Consider the following 22,316-nt stretch of genomic DNA (forward strand, 5'->3'; position numbering starts at 1 on the left):
TATGTCAGAGTTTTAAGACAAAGATAGATGATGGATAGATATATAGTTGAGTAGATGGATTGATGGATGGATGGATAGATGGATAACAGAATCACAACACATGTTAAGTTATTATTTATTCAAAATAAGATTGCACATTTATCCCTTGACGTTGTTCATTGTTTCTTCCTCCTCTCTCTCCCTTCCTTCCTTCTTTCCAGTTACCATTTCTAAAAGTCATAGCTGTTCAAAGAATTTTTCAGCAAAGCTTCCTTATTGGGAGTAAACTATTAGGCCGTTTATAGCAATAGCCTTCTGTGATGATCGAAACCCCCAGCATAGCATGACTTTCTACAAAACAGGTGATCCATATTTTTCTAGACTGTGAGCTCCTTGAAGTAAGAGATTCAGATATTGATGTGATTGGATGTGTTCACCACTGTATCGTCAGTAAGTGTCTCCTGAATGGTTGGATGGAAACATGGGTGGATGAATGAATGGATGTATTCATTTCTTAATAGGAGTTCCAGCCTTGAAAGAAATTGAATTGTTTCTTGTCAGTAACTTTGAGGTATCCTATGTTACCAGATGCTGCTAAGGTAGTACATAAAAGTTTGGTCATTTCTGACCCCACTAAGACTACTCTCAGGAAATAAAATTTATCTCAAAATTTTCTCAAAAGTAAACATTCTCTGGATACAACTCTAGAGTTTTCATCTCTCTCCCGCCGAGTGCGCTCATGCGGTTCCTTTTCATCGTTGTGCACATGTGTGAATATGTATACACCACATACACACATACACACCACACACACACATACACACCACACACATACACACCCACACATACATACATGCCCACACATACACATCACACACTACACACAGACATACACACTACACACAGACATACACACCACACACATACACACCACACACAGACATATACACCATACACACATACATACATGCCCACACATACACATTATACACAGACATACACACCACACAGAGACATGCATACCACACACAGACATGCACACCACAGACAGAAATACACACCACACACACATCCACAACACTCTGGAATGGATCTAAAATGTGAAGGAGAGAAAAGGGTTTCTGGACATTTTTAAAGAACTTTTGATCTGAGTGAATTTTAAACCTATACAAAATAACCACCACCTAACCCAAAGTATTGACTATTGGTTATCCATTTTCCTCATCTCATATCATTTTAAAGCAAATCACAGGCAGTACAGTTCACAAATCAGACAGCACGCTACAGACTTACCAATAATGCCTTAATATCACCTAATATCAAGTAAGTTTTAAAATGTCGGCTTGTTTCATAAAGGTAAGAAAATTCTTGTATGCATGGTTTGATCACAGGGAGGGGTTCCTGGATTTCCCCTTTTTGAATGACCAACTGAAGGCCTGTGTAATTGATATATTACTTTTACAATATTCAAAAATTGATTTGATTTTGAAAGTAATGATTTTTCAACTCCCAGCTCTTAATTCTTTTTAAATGAGCATAAGTCTCTACACCTCAACTAAGTGGCAACATAAACATAATTAAGACCAAATAATTAACTGTCAATCACTTGTTACATTTGTTACTCTGCTATAGGGTTTAAGGAAATTACTAAGGTAATGTTTTGCAACACAAAAACATAAGTTATCATCATCATTCTAAATAAAAGGAAAACTCTTTGTCATATGGTTTGGGTTCTGCAGAAATTTTGGAAATTAAAAAATATATATATATAAGTGATGGCTTTGTAGGGAAGCAGAATTTGCCATGCCAAAATATGTCTTTTTGGCTTATTAATTATTTTCATCTGGTTACTTTCTAAGAAATGGTAGACATGGGAGAAACTAGGAGTTACTATTTTGTAAAAACATTTGTATTTGTAAGGGTACCACAAACTCCCTTTCCTTCCTAGCCACAAGTGTACAATTAAAGGGTAGAATCTCAAAAGAGGAAAAACAAGATTCAGTACAAGTAATATGAATGGCACAAATTGTGTGTTAAGCTGCTCTTTGAGATGATTTGGTATAGTCATTTATATTTTATTTTAGGATTTTGTTTTTAAAGAAAAGTTGTTTGCTATGTGTGTTGATGCGATGGCTTTCAAACTGCCCATGAGAACCGTCTGATCTTTGCATTACAGAATAATAATAATAATAAACAAAACCAATAACACAACACTGTGTTGGATGCCCATAAGACCATCCATTTACAGATGCACAGGCATTGGATTTGATGCATTCTTTTTATGACTTGGCTGGAAATGCTGCTGTACTAAGACTCGTGGTGGTCGATAAATTGGTCAGGGTTGAGCATACCTGTTGGGCTTTAGAAATGCTATTTATATCAATATGCTGAGATGGAAGTGTAGGAAAATCTAAGTCTATGAAGGAAACCAACATATATATTGGAATGGAAAATTAAAATTTCCTGTAACAGTGGTGTGAACCTTCAAAGTTGTCACACTAACCATGTTCATACCTCTGGACCCTGCAGTTCCTTTCCTAGGACTCAACCCTCCAGAAATACTCATTCAGTGTTTATCCCACACTATTTATATGCCTTCTGAGGTTCCCTCCACCTCGCTGTCTCCCACCCCCGGCTGGTGCCTCCTCCCACTTGCCAACACCGTTGAATGTCCCAGCTCCCCAGGGGCAGTGCAGCCTCTGACACCCCTGCCAGGCCCCACAGCATCCACGGAGACTCTGGTCTCCTGGTCACTTTGGATCCAGATGAAGCCCCCCCCCCCATGCCTACATTGCATGAGATCTGGCCCAAAGGGATGCGGTGACACAACTGGGGACTCTGAGACAATGCTTGATACACTGGAGATGGAAGGGAGCCATCCACTCAGTTTCTCTCTCCTTCCTCGCACGGGGATGTTCTGATGCATGGAGCTTGTACGCAGCCTGTCTGGAGAAGTCTCACACAGCCAAGGACTGTCTGTGCTGGTTTCATCATGGACCCTCTTCTTGCCTTTGCTTCCCATCCTGTACTCTTCTCTCTTTCCTCATTCTTCATGCACTGGCATTTTACCTCCTAATAAGGTATCAGTGTAAAGCTGGCCTCATGCTCTGTTTTCTAGAGAAGCCCAGCTAGGACACACACTCAGGAAGATGAACGTATGTGGATAGACTTGACTGCATTGTATGTGATAGGAAAACACAGGTATCATCCTAAAGGCCCATCACAATAGAGCCTAGCTGTATACATTTTGGTGCACCCAAACTGTGGAACACTATGCATCCTTGGAGAAATTGAGTTATATCTCTGTTGAAGAGTTTCTGAGCCATATTATTAAATGAAATAAAGAACAGCACATAGAAATGTGACTAAAACCTAGTTTTGTAAGATGATGTGTGTATATTTATCTTCCAGTTTTGCATATACAATAAGAGTTCTAGAGGGATACCTAGAAGGGGTTAGCAGTTTTCACTCTTGAGTCGAGGGGTTAAGAAAGAATACGGAGTTTTTCACAATTTAGTTGACAAAATTCTGTAATGTGTACATATTTTTGCAATAAGGGTGGGTAATTTGATTAAGTAAAAAAACATGAACGAATAAAGAGATCTTGAAACATTGAATATTGTCTTTATTTAGCAAAAAAATTTAAAGACTGCACGGTGGCACACAGGAGAGACACTTTACAGTTGTCATTAGGGATTGAAGCACATTATGCATTTTTTCCAATTTTTAAACATTGTATTAATCAAGTATATGACTAAGATTATGGCAATATACTAAATCATCTTTGTCCTTTAGAATTTCTAAATACAATATTAAATCATTTCATTGAAAAGGCAGAAAATATGAGAAATTAAAGACCAGTTATAATGTATAATAGACAAAAATAAACAAGCAGAAAGGTTTTGGTTTTATTTATGCTCTATTCCAAGAATGTGGAAGGTATTATAACAGTTAAAAAAAAAAGGAGAGAAAGAGAGAGAATATGGTCCCCAAATTTTCTTAAATATCCATACAAGAAGAGAGAAATAATAATGAGAAACTCAGGATGTTATGCTGTTGTTGTTTCAGTTTGTCTTTTAGTGATCATTAACTAAACTACAATATTTAACACAAAAGTGGAGATTTTCATAAGACATGCCTATGAGCCACAGCTATTGAGCCTGCGCTCTAGAGCCTGAGAGACACAATTACTGAAGCCCATACACCTAGAGCCCATGCTCCACAAAGAGAAGCCACCGCAATGAGAAGCCCACACACTGCAACAAAGAGTAGCCCCTGCTCGCCACAACTAGAGAAAGCCCGTGAGCAGCAACGAAGACCCAACGCAGCCAAAAATCAATAAATAAATTTATTTTAAAAAATCTATGATCTGCCATCTATACATGTATAGATACATGTATACATGTACATAGATACATCTATTCCCACACTCATAGGAGTGATTCCTGTGTCAAAATTGCAAGTTTCTCATTTAACCCTCTCAAAAATAGTCCTGAATTGGTAATATTATCAATCCCAATTTTTCAGGGAACTAACTCATACAGAGAGTCACTTTTTTGACAAGGCTTTTTACTACTTTTACAAAGTTACACAGCTACAATCTGATGGTCACTGGTTTCAAATCTAGTTCTGACTGGTACCACATCCAGTACTTTGAACCAACACACCCTACTGCTAACTGTATTTTTATTCCTAGGTACAAATTATCAATTAATCTTGACAGTAAGTAGACCATTGGAACCTTATTTATCATTCCTCAATTTAGGTTATTGAAAATGACTGGCTTTTTAAAAATTTTTTATTTGTTTTTAAATTTATTTATTTTTGGCTGTGTTGGGTCTTCATTGCTGCACACGGGCTTTCTTTAGTTGCAGTGAGTTGACGCTACTCTTCATTGCAGTGCATGGGCTTCTCATTGCGGTGGCTTCTCTTGTTGTGGAGCACGGGCTCTAGGCACGTGGGCTTCAGTACTTGTGGCATGCGGGCTCAGTAGTTGTGGCTTGCGGGCTCTAGAGCACAGGCTCAGTAGTTGTGGCTCACGGGCTTAGTTGCTCCGCGGCATGTAGGATCCTCCCAGACCAGGGCTCGGACCTGTGTCCCCTGCATTGGCAGGCAGATTCTTAACCACTGCATCACCAGAGAAGTCCTGGCTTTTTAATAATAGTGATAAGGATGTGTTAATACCAATATTAATATTAAACGACTACAAATGAAAGAAACGTAACATACAAATTAGGATCAAACGTTTTTCTAAGCAATTTGCATCCATTAACTTATTTAACTCTCAAGTCAGCCCATTATTCTCCCAATTTGCAGATGAATAGGCTTTGGTCTGAGAATCCTGCTTATTGCTGTCTCCCCAGGTCTAAGAGGCAAAGTGGAGGTCATGGGAAAGCAGTGATTCACCAAAGCTTTTTACACATTTAGCCATTTTGAAAATTGAACTTAAAGGATGTACAAATTCCTGAAAATACCTAAGGAATTTGTATAACCATATATAGTGGAAGTAAGGTCTTAACTAGAGAATCCCACCCAGCATCTGTGACAACATATCCAGTGTGCAATATTGTAAAGACAGGCACGGCTGAGAGCATGCAGTCAGTGAAATGTTGTCATGTGTATCAAACTCAATTCACTTTTTATAGTGATCAAGAATGCACTTCTCTTTAAGCAACTGAAAAATAAAGTGCCTCGATCATTAGTATGGCCTTATCTTTAAGAATTTACATACACATAAACCAATGCATTCCAACCTGTAACTTCCCTCAGCACGGTCATTCTATATCTAAGCTTGCATTGCGGCGTAATAAAGTGATAAGTACAAGGTGGTTATAAAATACAGCATCTGTGGGACCATCTCTAGCAATTTGCTTATGCAGAAGTGAAGAGATTTGAAATCAGAGTTTGGCTTGAGGAGAAAGTGTGTTGGCCTCGGGTAATTGCTGCCTGTAAATAACTGTACCTCATTGGGGTGTCTTCATTTACGTAGGATATATTTAGGCTCTGCGTTTAGTAACGCCTTTCATATAATCAAGTGTTGGTCATCTTTGTAAGGAGGAAGTATATTAATCAAATGCTCTTTGATGACAAGACAGAGCAGTGTGGCCATTCTTTTTCCAGAAGTTATTTGAAGAGCAGGGCGTGTTCATCGATTTGCATAGTACTTGACGACCCCAGATTTTTCTCGCTTTTGCAGATGGTTAGCTGCACCAAAGTTTCAGCTGTAACAATGGTTAAGTTAATTATGAAAGTAAAGGATACGGGGGCACTTGTTATCACAGGGCTCATTTTATTAACTTCCTCGCAAAACTGTTTTCTGGATGGTTTATTTTTTTTATTGTTCATCGCTTTTAAAATGTTTTTTAATTAATTTTTATTGGAGTATAGTTGCTTTATAAAGTTGTGTTAGTTTCTACTGTACAGCAAAGTGAGTCAGCTATACATATACATATATCCCTTCTTTTTTGGATTTCCTTCCCATTTAGGTCACCACAGTGCATTAAGTAGTTCCCTGTGCTCTACAGTAGGTTCTCATTAGTTATCTACTTTATACATAGTATCAATAGTGTATATGTGTGAATCCCAATCTCCCAATTCCTCCCACCCACCCCTTTCCCCCTTGGTGTCCATACATTTGTTCTCTACGTCTGTCTCTACTTCTGTTTTGTAAATAAGATCATCTATACCATTCTTCTAGGTTCCACATACATGCATTAGTATATGATATTTGTTTTTCTCTTTCTGGCTTACTTCACTCTGTAGACACTCTCTAGGTCCATTCATGTCTCTAAAAATGACCCAGTTTTGTTCCTTTTTATGGCTGAGTAATATTCCATTGTATACAAGTACCACATCTTCTTTATCCATTCCTCTGTTGATGGACATTTAGGTTGCTTCCATGTCCTGGCTATTGTAAGTAAATAGTGCTGCAATGAACATTGGGGTGCATGTGTCTTTTTGCATTATGGTTTTCTCTGGGTATATGCCCAGGGGTGGGATTGCTGGGTCATATGGTAGTTCTAGTTTTAGTTTTTTAAGGAACCTCCATACTGTTCTCCGTAGTGGATGTATCAATTTACATTCCCACCATTATTTTGAATGAAAATGAGCAACTGAAGTTTTCAGAAAAGTGATAGTTATTATTAATAAGTCCAGCATCTAGACTCTCCGTACTACTTGGCATAGTCCATATTGAGGAATGATAAGGTCATAAAATGTAAGGTTTATCTGTGGATGATAAGGTTACAATGATAAGGTCACAAAAATTAAGGATTCTCCATTCTTGGAATGTACATCTTTCCCTTTTCATTCATTACTGTATGTTTTTAAAATCTAAATAGAAACTAGGGGCTTCCCTGGTGGCGCAGTGGTTGAGAGTCCACCTGCCGATGCAGGGGAAACGGGTTCGAGCCCCGGTCCGGGAAGATCCCACGTGCCGCAGAGCGGCTGGGCCCGTGAACCATGGCTGCTGAGCCTGCGCGTCCGGAGCCTGTGCTCCGCAACGGGAGAGGCCACGACAGTGAGAGGCCCGCGTACCACAATAAATAAATAAATAAATAAATAAATAGAAACTAGATGGAAGGTTGGCTTTTAACATCACTTTCATGTTGTAACTTTTATATATATGTATTTCTGTATTTACATATTTATTTATATGTATTTCTTTATGATCCTGGTAAAGGAAAAACAGGGAATGTCATTTTATCTTCTGACTCAGCTACATATAAGTTATGTGCCACTGGAGAAATAATTTAGCTTCTCTGGACTTCTATTTACTCAGCTGTCAAGTAAAAATTAATAGTACTCATTTTGTGGGGATTAAGAGTGTCTAGCATGAAGTAGTGAGAAAATGGATGTCTTTTAAAACGTAGATGCCTAAAAAAGAGAAGGAAAGAGAAAAGAATAGAACAGACAAACCTCTTTTGTCAGTATTACCTTAGAGAAACAGTTAGGAAAGTGATATCCACAGCAGATAGTCTTCAAAGACAGTGGTCTGTCATTTTTTGGTTCTGTCCGTTTTGGAACAAGTCCCTGGAGAATTAAATAGATGACTAGATACATACGACATTTGCAGCAGAACTAAGAACCAAGAAAGAGAAGGGATTTAATGGGAATTCAAGAAAGTCTGGTAAATTGAGGTTTCGCAGAAAGCTTCTCATTTGAAGTGAAATGTTAACCATCCACCTCTTAAACCCATGTCATAAACTTCGCAGTTTAGTATGACATAATTCTAGTCACTTTGAATTAGTAGCACAATTGGATTACTGTTATTGATGCTTCATGTAGGCTTAGAACCATTAAAGTGTCAAAGCCTGAGCAACGTAATATGACATAATGCCAGTCTTTCCAATTTAGCTGTTGCTGTTATGTTACATCTCGAGGATTTCCTGTGTAAATATAAACTGACAGAAACAATTTTTTTGCGAGAATTTCAAATAATTGACAAAGAAAGATTAAAGCTCTTCACAATGATTTTTCTTTCAACCTCATGATTGAGTTTAGTTAAAATTACTTGGAAACAATGAGTCCTAAAATGTATAAAATGAAGAATAATTGTTCAACTGAGCCCTTTTAAGGTCTGGGCAGTGCGTAGAATAGGCTTCTCTTTGTGGTTAGAGTAGCACTGTTGTCTTTCCTATGAAGGGGTTGTGCACAAGCTCTGCATTAAAGCAACTGGGGTCTGTGGAAGTTCCCCTAACTTCTATCATAAAAAGAAGAATTGCAAATTGAAGTTCATTGTATTTAGATCTGTGTAAAAATGGAAGCTAAAGTCATCTTTAATGATGGTCATTGTTGGGTTAGAATGTTGGGGTAATAACATAATTTTCCAGATGATCTTCTAATATGTTGTTACATCATTTTTCAGTGAAAAAAAATAACAAAATTTTGTATTTATTATTCAAAGTTATCAGTTTTACTTCAGACATTATAGGCATGAAGAAAATGAAGTAAATGTTTTCGGTGTAAGGTGCTGATTTTATTGCAGTAAATTCCAAGATTCTTAATGAGATTTTCTCTTTATTCAAAGTAGAGGCAGTGCACGTTATTTCCTTAGGAACACTAAGCCAGAGATTTTGTGTAACTGCAGGTACTTTAATTTTCTAAATAATGGGTCTGTTTCTATGTGTGAGAATCATTTAAGTTCATGTTATTGAGATAAGTCAAGAATTAGGTAACATGTTAAGCAAATTTGGATTTTAAAATATCAGACTCCATTTAAAAATTATATACATAACTTTATAATATACATGCATTTAGAAATATAGATATAATTGTTAGGTGATATTAACATATGCTTTGCAGAAGGAGGCTGTTGTGTCAGTTGTGCCAAATGTGAGAGAGTGTGTATGTGTGCATGTGTGTCTTTGTGTGTATGTATGTATGTGTGTATGTGCATTGTGTGTACGTATGTGTGTGCATGTATGTGTGTGTGTATTCCTCAGAATGATAGATGTGCTATTTTAGATACTTTAATAGCAGCTTGGAACTCGACCCATTTTATGTGCACATTATTATCATTTGAGATGCTAGAGGAAAACCCACACAAGTTATTCATTTAAAAAATAACCAGATATAGTTTTGCATGCATAATTGTATAGATTAAACTCTATAATTACATCATTTTATGTGTCACATGGGAACAGATGAGATTAATGGCCCAAGAACTAAAAATACTATTAATAAAAAGAATAATATTTCCAAATATAGGTAGGTATTGAATCAAATATCAATCACTTTTGAATAATGCCTTGACATTTCTTTTAGGATCCATTTATGAAGACAAGTAACATTTCACTTGCTCTTTGATTTTTTTTTTTTAAATTTGCACTATTTTAGAAAGGCAATTTTAAATCAAGAAAGAATTCTCTTTTGATTCCATTTCTTCTTTTCTAAAGGATTGGTATATTTCATTTAAAATTACTCCAAAGAAATATACAAAAAACATGCTTATCAGATACATAAATTGTGTTGTACATATTTATTATATCAAACATTAATTTTAAAGGAAAATTGATAAGCTTTCATTATCGATAAATCAAATTTGAGAAATGCACACATTTGTATCCAAACTAAATATTCTGCCACGTCCCCCAGGTGGAGATATAAAAGAGAGCGTTGCTTATGTGAGAATCAAAAACAGCTCTGCAAAATTGTGGCTAAAATTTGCAGGCATGAGAGTATGAGATTAAAAATAGAAGTGAGCTATGCCTTTTACTAAAACACTCAGCAGTAATTGAATGTTTTCAAGACTATGTATATGATGTTAGTACTGATATTCTAGAATCCAGTTGCATGTTCTGGTCCGTTGATTCTCATGAGGAGGGAGGATAAATATCTGTTTACTTAATTAAGCCTTGGATATATATTGATGCTGGGCAAGGTCTCCAGTGATTTTATGGTAAATACCATAAACTAGCTAGCAGAAAATAAATAGTTACCATTCATTGAGGCTGTATCTCTCACTCGCTGTTCTAAGTATTTGTTATATTTTTTTCAAGTAATCCTCAAAACACATCTTAATATAGTTTTTCTCCCCATGTTGGAGATTAAACAACTGAGGTCAAGTTTCTCAATTCACACAGTTGATCGGCCACATAAACCCATTTTTCATGATGGAAACCAGTGGAACCTTTGACTGATAACCATGATGTCCACCAGAGTTCACCAGTGGCCTACACATGGTCCAACCCAAGGGTCATTTATCCCTTTCCTTTTCACGTGGTCTCTGAGAAATATATGGTCGTAGACATGGTGGTCCCCTCCTTCCACGTTCTGACTTGACTGTGAGGCTATGGTCTCCCTAGGTTTCCCTCCACCTCTCTGGCTTCTTTGTCTCCCTCACCTGTACAAGCTTTTGCTATCTTCCTAAGCCCTGCACATCTTAAGTCCCTGGGATCAGCCTTGGGACCTCTTAGAGCATCCCTAAATCCCTTTGTGGTGTCACCTGCTTGGCCTCAAGCACCTTGTCCATGTTTTCCTCTGCCGTGTTTCTAGCTGTGCCCAGACGTCTCCCCGGAACTCTTCCTCCCGGTGGTTTTTCTCATGTCAGTAAATGGCAGTTTCAGGGCTTAACTCAAGATGCCTGGAGCCATTCTTGATTTCTGCATTTCTCTAAAACTTTTATCTCCAATCTTTTATCTTATCTTGTTGGCTCTCACATTAAAATATATCCACAGTCTCGCTACTTCTATGCCATCCTTGTTCAGACCATCATTATTTTTCACTAGTTATCACCATAGCCTATAAACCTGTCTTTTTACTTTTATTTTTTCCTCACACCCCATGCTATGATCTGAATATTTGTGTCTCCCCAAAATTCACAGGTAGAAATACTAATCCCCAAGATGATGGTATTAAGAGGTAGGACTCTGGAAAATGATTACATCATGAGGGATTAGTGTCCTTATAACAGAGACCCCAGAGAGCTCCCTCACCCCTTCCTCCCTGTGAGGACAGAGTGAGAAGACGCTGTCTATGAACCACAAAGAAAGGCCTCACCAGATGCTAAATCAGCAGGCATCTTGATCTTGAATTCCCAGCCTCCAGAACGGTGAGAACTCACTTCTGTTGTTTATAAGGGGCCCAGTCAGTGATGTTTTGTTGTGGTGGCCCAAGGGGACGAAGACACCGTCTCTACCCGGAACACAGTTTGTCATCTACTTAATAACTACTGTGATTCTCTGAGAAGACTAGAACTAGTCAGATCAAGTTATTCCTCTGTGCAAAGCCCCCCCAGTAATTTTCTATCTCATTTCTCGTATAATTTTACAGTTCTGACAATGATCACGGATATCCGACATAATCTAGGCTGTAGATCCCTCTCTGACCTCATCCTCACCGACTTTTTACTTACATTGCTGAAGCCGCCCAGGAATCCTCAGGGCTTCTGAAACTTACAAGGCCCCTTCCACTCAGCAACTGGGCACCACCTGCTGCCCCTTTATCCCCCTACCACACAGCTCATCCCTCCTTTTCTTCAGGTGTCCGATCAGAAGCCACCTTGCTCAAGAAAATGGCCCTGCACATCCTATGTTATAAATGCAATTCTCTCCTCTTCACCACCTCCATCATCTTATTTCATTTTTCTCCTCAATACTAGTTAATGCTTCGTGGCCTCTACACTTATTTTATGCGTGTGTTTACTTTTTTTTATCTCCTCACTCTGAAAGTTGTTTCTCTCTGTCTCTTTTCCCCCCGCCAAGTAAGAAGTCTTTCTGAGATATATTATGGATACAATAAATAATAATTTAATTCATTTTTGAAAAAAGTCTTCAGACCTTTAAACATTTTATTCAACACACATCTCCTAACCTTCTTTAACTTATGCCATATTGAGAACAAGCTAAGCCATTGCTTGAAATGATGTCTTAAAAATGTTAGTATTGAGAAAACTTATGCAAAATAGGTTTAATCTCTATGAATTTGGGGAATTATATGCATTGACGCTAATCCTTCAATTCAGTGAGCTTAAAAAAACCATAGAAATGGAAGGATCGATGTGGCTGGATTTTGAGTGAGTATATAATTTAGACAAATTTTAATTCCCCATTACCTCTATTCATGAAATTTCACTTGACAATGCTAAATAGTGTTCCCGTTTTCTTTTAAAACATCCACCTGTGTCGTTTCCTCCATTCTCCTCTCCAGACACCAAAGCCTGCACTTACCATAAAGGCACCTGTCAAGGAGTGCCTAATTCATAGGTGCCCCTCCCTAACTCGGGTTCCTTTCTTCACGTGCACCTGGGTGTTTTCAGTGTGTAACAGGATCAAGCTGCTTGCAGGTTTAAATCCTGAATCCACAGAGCCTGAAATGTCAGCCTCCCCATTTTGCTTTCATACGTATGTAAATTCACAGCTATGCACATACACAATTATACACATTTAACGCTGCGTCTTTTTCAATGTATAGTTGACATGAATTATGGTCTAGAAAAGTCATAAAGTAGCCTGGGGAACATCTCTGGGATGAATGTCATAATCTATTATTAACTTCCATTCATGCATTTTGATCAATGAATGTTTATTAAATGGATGTGAAATGCAAGGAATTTTTCTTATTGCAAATAAGAGAACAGTCTGCGTCAAGGAACCTTCATTACAGAAGAAGACATAGATAAATACCCAGAATGTGTGTTATAATAGTCATAGGAACATTAACTTGGGGGAACAGAAGGTACAACCACTGATGGTGATTCGCATTGTTGAAACCTTTAATGCCTGAGCTGAGATTTGGAGGATAAGCAGAGTGTCACTATGTAAACACCAGGGAAGCTTTCTTTAGCAGGAGACTTAGCAGTGTGGAGAGATTACCCTGGGTGGAGGGTACTGCAGGAGGTTAAAGGTGGTTGCAATATGATGAGGGGTGGGGTGAGTCCTGAGACTCAGGAGATATGCGGGAGCCTGACCATAAAGGGCATTTCATGTTGTATGAAGGTATTTGTCTTTATTCTGAAGGCAGGGTGGGACATTTCAAACATTTTCAGTAGGTGAATGACATGACTGTACTTATTCTTGCAAGAATTTTTCTGGCAGCAATAGATTGGAGAGCAAAAATTTATAGTGTGCCCTCTTAGGAGAAAATTACAACAACACAGCTAAGAACAATGGAAAACCTGAGCTAAGGAAGTAGATAGATTTGAGACTTACTGAGGAGGCACATAAGTTAGATCTCGGTGGCAGATTAAATGTCGAGAAAGAGAGAGAGAGAGCGTCTATAGGGAAATAAAATAGATTGATGGTCTCCCAAGGTGGGGGAGGGGATAGAGGGAGGATGGGGAATGATCGCAAATGGGGACCAGCTTTCTTTAGGGGATGTTGAAAATGCTCTGAAATTGGATTATGGTAATGGTTGCCCTTCTCTGTAAATATGCCCTGTAATTGTACATTTTAAAAGGGAGGATTTCAAAGTGTGTTATCTTGATAAAGTTATTTTTTAAAAAGTCAACGCAGGTCTTGATTGTCATATGGGTGATTGCCGGTTCTGTTCCCTGGAAATGTCAGTTCAAGAGAGGAAGAGCAGGGGGAATTTAGACATCAGGTGCTTTCTGAGATGAGGGTGGAATATCCAGGTAGAGATGGATAAGGTAGGTAGTGCCCAAGACTGGACATCAGATGTGCCGTCTACAGAGGCAGACGGCAGGGTTTGGACCCGTAAGAGTAGATCATCTCACTCCGCACAGAGTGTAGACGAGAGAAAAGAATCACGGATGGAAGACTCAAATGTAAAAAAGCAGGGACTGGCAACGGAGAAGCAACTGAGAAAGTGATTGGGGTGAGAAACGAAAGCCTGAGAAACGAAAGGCTGAACAGGAGTTGGTAGAGTAATGAAAGCCGCAGAAAAAAGGCTTTAAGAAAGAGGGCGTGGGACCAGGCTGCCCGGGTTCCTGTCCTGGACACGTCAGTCACCAGCTGTGTGCCCTGTGCAAATTTCTTAACCTCGTTGAGCTTTACTCTTGCCGTCTGTAAAATGGGAGTAAAAGTAGCCCCCCCCCCTTTTTTTTTTTTGAAAAACAACCTTTTGGTACATTTTGAAGAGTTTTACTCTAGGGGAAACGTCATAAGATACTGAAGGCTAAAGGATTCCATACACCTTAAGGTATCTTGAGACATCTCAGTTAAAAACAGAAATGTAAATCTAAATTTGTTTTATTAGTTTTTGGCTCCTGAGATACACATAGAGAATAATTTGAAAGCTAGTGAATTCCTTGATAGAAGAAACATACGTATAGAATATTTGCTGTATGATGATCTTTGGGTCCCAGGGGTTAGCGTCTTTGCTGCATTGCCTCGTGGTGTGAGTGGAGCTAACAATTAGTGTAGTACACGTGAAAGGAAACACAGAGATGCATACTTAAAATTAAAGTAAGTGCTATGAAGGAAATGAATAATCTGTGTGGCAGAGAACAAGGGGGAAGGGGTGTTGGAGATCCTTCGGAGAGGGTGATCAGGGATGTTTTCCTTGAGGACAGTGACATTCAAGTTCTCATTAAATGAGATAATGTGTTTGTTAAAGGGAAGTCTGAGCACTCTGCCCATAAATGTTCCCCTTCCTTTTCTTTTATACATTTCAATAATAAAAAAAAAGTAAATCTGAATAAAGTATGGACTCGTTATAAAATATATCAATATTGATCTACTAACCATGACAAATTGACCACACTAATTTAAGATATTAATATTAAGGGAAAACTAAGTTTAAGGTGTGAGGGAAATCTCTGTACTATCGTCACAATTTTTCTGTAAATCCAAAACTGATCTAAAATTCAAAGTTTATTTAAAAAGAGTTTCTTTCTTCAGTTTACTGTTTTAACATGTGATGTTAGAGTCATTCTTTAGAATTAAGTATGCAAGATCTGTTGTCATAAATTGCTTCTGCCAATTTCTTCTCTCAGAATGCTCTTTGAGATACTAAAAGTGCTAAAGAAATGGTTCATGCGCAAACCCATTATTAGTTTAACCACTAATTAATTTTATATAGGCGGAGACCTTAGATTTGCATTCCGAAAGAGAGGAGAGGGCAACATTCAGAAATCAACTAGGAACTCTAATCACTCTGGGTGAATTAAGGCTTAGTGCAGAAGCACGGAGTTCTATCCTATGTTGGCTAATTTAGCCAATCGTCAGGACAAAAATTCTTCTTCAAACAAATGCTGTTTCTTCTACTGACAAATCATTAGGCAATATAATTAATATTGAAAAAAATCACTGTATAATTTTTATACCGACAAATAGTCTTTTAGAAGCACATGCTTCCTACTTTCTAGTGAGTTTTAGTAGTATTCTGTCACGTGTTGATCTGTTTTAAATGTATTTACACAGAGGTGATATGTATGTATGATACATTATCTATTTATCTGTCTGTGTGTCAGATACAATTTTGTGAACACATTCACTCTCTCATTTGCTCTCTATATTAAAAGATAAGATACCCTTGACCTGGAAAATGGGTTTAAAATTAGGACCAGATTATGAACTCTCAAATGAGGCCAAGTTCAAGAAGAGGGGAATATAAAGTGGCAGATCAAAAGTCCATTTTTTTTATACTGAGTTATTAAAATTTCTAAGAGTAGCAAGAATAGTCAACCAAAGTAGAAGAACACCTTGGATTTACAGCCATTTTGTGAGAGCTAGCATCTGGAAGAAAATGGCAAGCCCTGATTGGGGAACTGTCTTCAAGAGGCTGGGCACCAGCTTAGGGAACCAAGACAGAGAGCAGGTCCCATCAAAGCTTCAAGGATTCGTCTGGCAAAAGGGACTGTCTGACTGAGATGGATTAGGAAGCCAACAGTGTCAGCCCACAGGCAGGCGTACCCATATCTGTACCCACTTGTTACATGGTGGCTGTAAACAGGGAGACTGGAAGTAAGGCATGAGGAAAGGAAAAATCAAAGGTCTTCTTTCATGTATTCTCAGGTTTGAAAGGAAGGAGGACTCTTATGTCTTGCACAGATCAAACAAAGACTCTGAGCATGAGTTGGAACTTCAGTGCATGTGCTGTTTTTCACCCAAGACAGTATGTAGAACAGGAAAAAGAAATAAGAAAGCTTATGACCCAGCAATCCCACTACTGGGCATATACCCTGAGAAAACCATAATTCAAAAAAGTCATGTACCAAAATGTTCATTGCAGCTCTATTTACAATAGCCCGGAGATGGAAACAACCTAAGTGTCCATCATTGTTGAATGGCTAAAGAAGATGTGGCACATATATACAATGGAATATTACTCAGCCATAAAAAGAAACGAAATTGAGCTATTTGTAATGAGGTGGATAGACCTAGAGTCTGTCATACAGAGTGAAGTAAGTCAGAAAGAAAAAGACAAATACCATATGCTAACACATATATATGGAATTTAAGAAAAAAAAAATGTCATGAAGAACCTAGGGGTAAGACAGGAATAAAGACACAGACCTACTGGAGAACGGACTTGAGGATATGGGGAGGGGGAAGGGTGAGCTGTGACAGGGCGATAGAGAGGCATGGACATATATACACTACCAAACTGAAGGTAGATAGCTAGTGGGAAGCAGCCGCATGGCACAGGGATATCGGCTTGGTGCTTTGTGACTGCCTGGAGGGGTGGGATAGGGAGGGTGGGAGGGAGGGAGATGCAAGAGGGAAGAAATGTGGGAACATATGTATATGTATAATGGATTCACTTTGTTATAGAGCAGAAACTAACACACCATTGTAAAACAATTATACCCCAATAAAGATGTTAAAAAAGAAAAAAAGAAATAAGAAAGCTACTCAGTGGCCACGTATAAGTCCCGACTACTTACCCATTTGACATTAGAGGTGGCACAAATGATGGGCAAAATTCCTCATTCTGGAAAAACGAGTCATGAGAAGGAGGGTGTGGAATATAACATTCTTTCTGAGAAACGTCATAGCAGATTCTTCATCAACTTGTACATGGATACGAATGAGGCCAAGTTCATGTGCTAGCAGAAAGCTTGCCATTTCGGTTAATCAAGATGATTGAAAAACTTCCCATTATGTAATGGGAAAGCCTCAGCTACAGATATTTTTTTAAATATCTGATGTGAATGTCAGTTTTCTGTAACTTTAGAACACTATTCAGTTTGAGTCCTGAGTGGCCCCCATGACAAGCATGTGCATTTTTCTCCTTTGAGCTCCTTCAGCACGTGGAACGTGATTCTGTCCTAGAACTTCTCAAACTGTAATGCAGTCTTTTACTTACACCTGTCTCGAACTTGAACATAAAGCAGGGACCATGCTTTTCAAACTTGGAATCCAAAGCTCCTGAAATAGTGCCTGACATATAGTAGAAACTCAGTAAATATTGGTTGATTATTTAAAATCCAAGATGCAGCTAACAGCCCAGGTTGAACAATGGCCAAAATAATGTAGTTGATGGGAATTTGAGTTCAAATATCCCATCAATGACACTTATTGGCCGATTACACTTGTATATTATTGGTTGAATCAAATGCTTTGTGAAAGCAAAAGGAATCTAACATATAGAAGGATAATAATGTGTCTGGTGTGCATGTGTGTACCCTGACTAGATAATGTCGTTGTCAAGAAAACAACTAGCATATTAACCAGTGTTTGTTTTTTAATTCCAAAAACTTTTGATTGTTTGTTTAGTCTTCATCAAATGCAGTGGCAAGTGAAATTACCAAAATATGTAGCCAAAAAAATGTTTATGTAATGATTTGTTATACTTTACTTCTGAGAAGGAATGATTGGTGTGAGTGACGATTTTAATATGCTGATTAAAATTTAATATGCTGGTTTTAAGAGAAATACATATATATCATAATCATATATACATATATATTATAATCATATATATATGATTATATATATCATAATATCATATATATCATAATATATATATGATTGCTATATCATATATTTAATATATATATATGATTGCAAACATTTCCATTATCTAATAGAAGAGATGTCCTAAATATGCATGGAGAATCCTAGGTATTATGTAACTTTTTAAAAAATGCCATAGTTCTGATTCTACTTACTAAGCTTTGTAATTTTCCAAATGAACTCATGTCAATTTGGGAAATTCAAAGCTAGATAAAACCAATAAGCTGGTCTATTTCTTAGCATACTAAAGTTTTAAGCTAGTTTGAATTGTCCTGCAAATCAGAAAACTTTTGTCAGTCAGTGCATTTGCCTGGGGAATTGATTAGGTCATCACTAAGATATTTGGAAATAATGACATTGTCATTGTTATTATCATTATCATTGAGCCATTAGAGTCTGGACTACTAATGAGTAAATACTATTTATTTTCCGGTCCTACGTCAATTTTTTAGTGTGTGAGTTGTTTAGGAGGGATGCTTATTAAAGGGAGACACAGAGAAGGCGATTTGTGTAGTTAATTCTGTGCACCTCCGCCCCTTCTGGCTGCTTATTGAATTGCAAGGCGGTCTCAGCAGGCAGTCCTGACCTTGAAGCCACAAAAGTGCTGACTGAAGCGATTATGAGCAAAAAGATGGCATTATGCTGAGTAAATAGGAATTCAAAATACGAGGAGTGGGCGAAAGCTTTAGCGTCCATATTCAGGTCTGTTCATTTCCTTCGGGAATGGCCTGAGCCCCTTTCCATTGATCTTTTCCACAATCAATGATTCAAACAAAGGCCTATCCACTAAAATAATAATATTTTATTAATAAGTAAAAATGCACAGTAGGTCCAAAAAGGCTAGTTTTAATAGGAAACTCAACCTTAAAGTTTACTACTTGAAATTACCAGGTGGCTACAATACCTGTCTTTTTTTTTTTTTTATTTTTTAACAGCACCATGTATAGTTAGAATGTGATTCATATTTGGTGGAAAAAAAATAGAAGTTGTAAGTCAATGTCAGATTATATAAACTCTGAATAGACTCATTTTACCTCTAATGGATAAAACACGGAAGCATTTTACATGCATGTAATGAGTGTAGCCTGCATGCTAGGACCATCCTTGTCAAATGAGTCGCATTCTCATCCTTCCTGCTGATTCACAAGAAGGGCATGTTTCAAGGAGAATAGCTTTCTGTTCTTCAGCGTTTGAAGTTCCCCGTTGTTGCACCTAGAAAGCATCTAGCTGGGTGGGAGTTATGCTGAAGGCTTCGTGAATCTCACTTGGTTCCACTTACAGGAATCACACCTTCGGTGCCTTCCCTGCCCTCGTTTGCTATTTTATCATTCATTCAGCAGAAACATTCCAGAGGCAGGCTCAAGGCCCCGCGGTAGACAGTGAGGAAAACAGAATCTTCTATTCTGGAAGAGTAGCTAAGATGTGAACCTGAATAACTCCGGGACATGGTAGGTAGTAAACGCCTTCTACCTGGGATGTGGGAGTGCTTCATGGAGATGGGTGACAAGAATTTGGACCCACCGACGTGAGGGGTTAGGTGGAAAAATCTTTGTTTCCTCCCTTTGTATGTATCGTTTCTTTCTCTTTTTCATTCTAAAATGTCAAAATTCACTGTCAGGAAAGAATCATGGAAACATTTGAAAACAACCAAGAGTTCTGAAAGTCTTCATCTTCCCCAGTGTATATATTTTGATAAGCGATTAATTTCCACGCCTCAGGAGTGAATCTTTACTGGTAGAAACAGTAGCACATGTACTAGGCCATGCATGAGATACCTTTGGTTAGGGAGATGGTATCATAATCCCTGGGATCACAGTATGTAGGAAGTGGTCTTCTCCGTCTATACTCCAGGTCGTGGTACAGGTTGTTCCTACCCAGGGAAACAGACTGGTAATGTAACCTCGGGCGTGCTGATTAATTTTTGACTCTCAACCCCACACCCTTACAACTTAATGAGTTTATATTTAACCCCAGGATGGCAAATTAGCATCACCTCTTTTAAGGTGACTCAGTTGATCATAGATTCCTGGAGTAGAGTGTTAACATCTACTTCAAAAGCATCTCTGAACACAAAGGAAACGGGTGTCTGCTTACTTTCACGTCCAGTGGGCACGTTTCCCACTAACCCTGGACTACCTTTAAGCTTCATTCCACTTCTGTATTTCTAGTGTTCTTTTGGTGAGACTTTAAGCAAAACAGAAAATCACATGCTGATTGAAAACTGTCTCCCTCTGCTCTCTAGGGCTCAAGCATTCCTTCTAGGGTTTCCCAGTGATCCCAGGAAGAACAAAATATATTCATAATAATATTCATCGCTTTAGCAATACATTTTTCATCAGCACCTCCAAACGGTACCCAGGAATAGGAGAGAAATAATCTGTTAATCTTATGGTTAAGGTTTTTCTAGTCTTGATGTTAAATTTTAGATTTTGAAATATTATAGGGCTGGTTTCTTAAATCTCTAATTTATGTTTTACTGGACCTTTGTCTTACGTATGGCACATTCATATTTATTTTGTTTGAGATGATTTAATGATTTCTCCAGTGCTGTTTCATTTATTCACGGATTCATTCAACATAGACTGAGCAGCCAACATATGCTAGGGTTTGCTGTATTTTTAGAATAAAATAGGTAGAAAAAGTACGATCGCTGCCTTTGGGAAGCTCGCTTGTTCCAAACGTGGGTCCCCTTCACAGATCAGAAGTAAAATAGGTTTGTGTTTATGTTCTCAATAGTTTTTGAAAGTTTAAGGGAAAATCTACATTAATCAATAGCAAAGGTTGTGTTGGTAAAACGAGATATCACATTTTCTTTTTCTTTTTGCTAGAATTCTATTAATGCAAGGTGTCATATTTGCTTTCACAAGGAGAAGAGAAACTGATCATTATTTCCATACGCATTCAATAATAAAGGTGATAATGCCAATTATTTTGAAATGCTGTATTGCAGTAAACAAAAGTCCTTTAACATAAGTGCTCGGCTAGTAGTATAAATAATCAAAGGAAAAACAGCGGTGTTGACAATGGAGGTTAGGGAGCGGATGGCAAACTTCAGGTAAAAGGACATGTTTCTGATCGGTCTAGGCAAGTTGTTTAATTTTTCTCACTTACATATGAAAGATGTTAGTTTCCACTTTAATGTATTGGTGGTGATTGAACCTGGCAAATATTAGACACTGATAAAGAGCATCTACTTTTATTAGTAATGGTCATTATTACTAATGACTCTTCACCCAAATGTATGTGGTGTAAGATCTGCACGCATGAAGACACGGCATTAAAGTAGTCAATTCTGTTGGTGGGGGAAAAGCCTGCAAATAGTTTATACAATAAATACCATAGGGCTTCCCTGGTGGCACAGTGGTTAGGAATCTGCCTGCCCATGCAGGGGACACGGGTTCAAGCCCTGGTCTGGGAAGATCCCACATGCCGCAGAGCAACTAAGCCCGTGAGCCACAACTACTGAACCCACATGCCACAACTTCAGAAGCCCACGTGCCTAGAGCCTGTGCTCTGCAACAAGAGAAGCCACCACAATGAGAAGCCCGTGCACCACAAAGAAGAGCAGCCCCTGCTCGCCGCAACCAGAGAAAGCCCGTGCACAGCAACAAAGACCCAACACAGCCAAAGATAAATAAATTAAATAAATAAGTTTTTTTTAAATGCTGGAAAAAGAAAAAGAAATAGAAATACCATAAAAAATGATGTCCCACGTGCACTAAGTCATAATAAAAAGCTACCCTGGGATGCATCATTCAGCGAGAGTAACACCTCTCAGTTGGTAATAGAGTTCTGTCTTTTTAAGTTATATTTTATTCCATTTATGATGTTTCTTCTTGTGCTGTTTCTCTGGGAATTTTATTTTGTAAGTTGTTCCTTCAGTAAATGTCTTATCACTACATCTTAGTTTACCATCACTTCCTCATCATATAAAACCAAACATGTTACAGGTGTCTTCGCAGCCCACTGTAGTCTCAG

This window comes from Tursiops truncatus, chromosome 21 (genome assembly GCF_011762595.2).
Source record: "Tursiops truncatus isolate mTurTru1 chromosome 21, mTurTru1.mat.Y, whole genome shotgun sequence".
NCBI lineage: Eukaryota > Metazoa > Chordata > Mammalia > Artiodactyla > Delphinidae > Tursiops > Tursiops truncatus.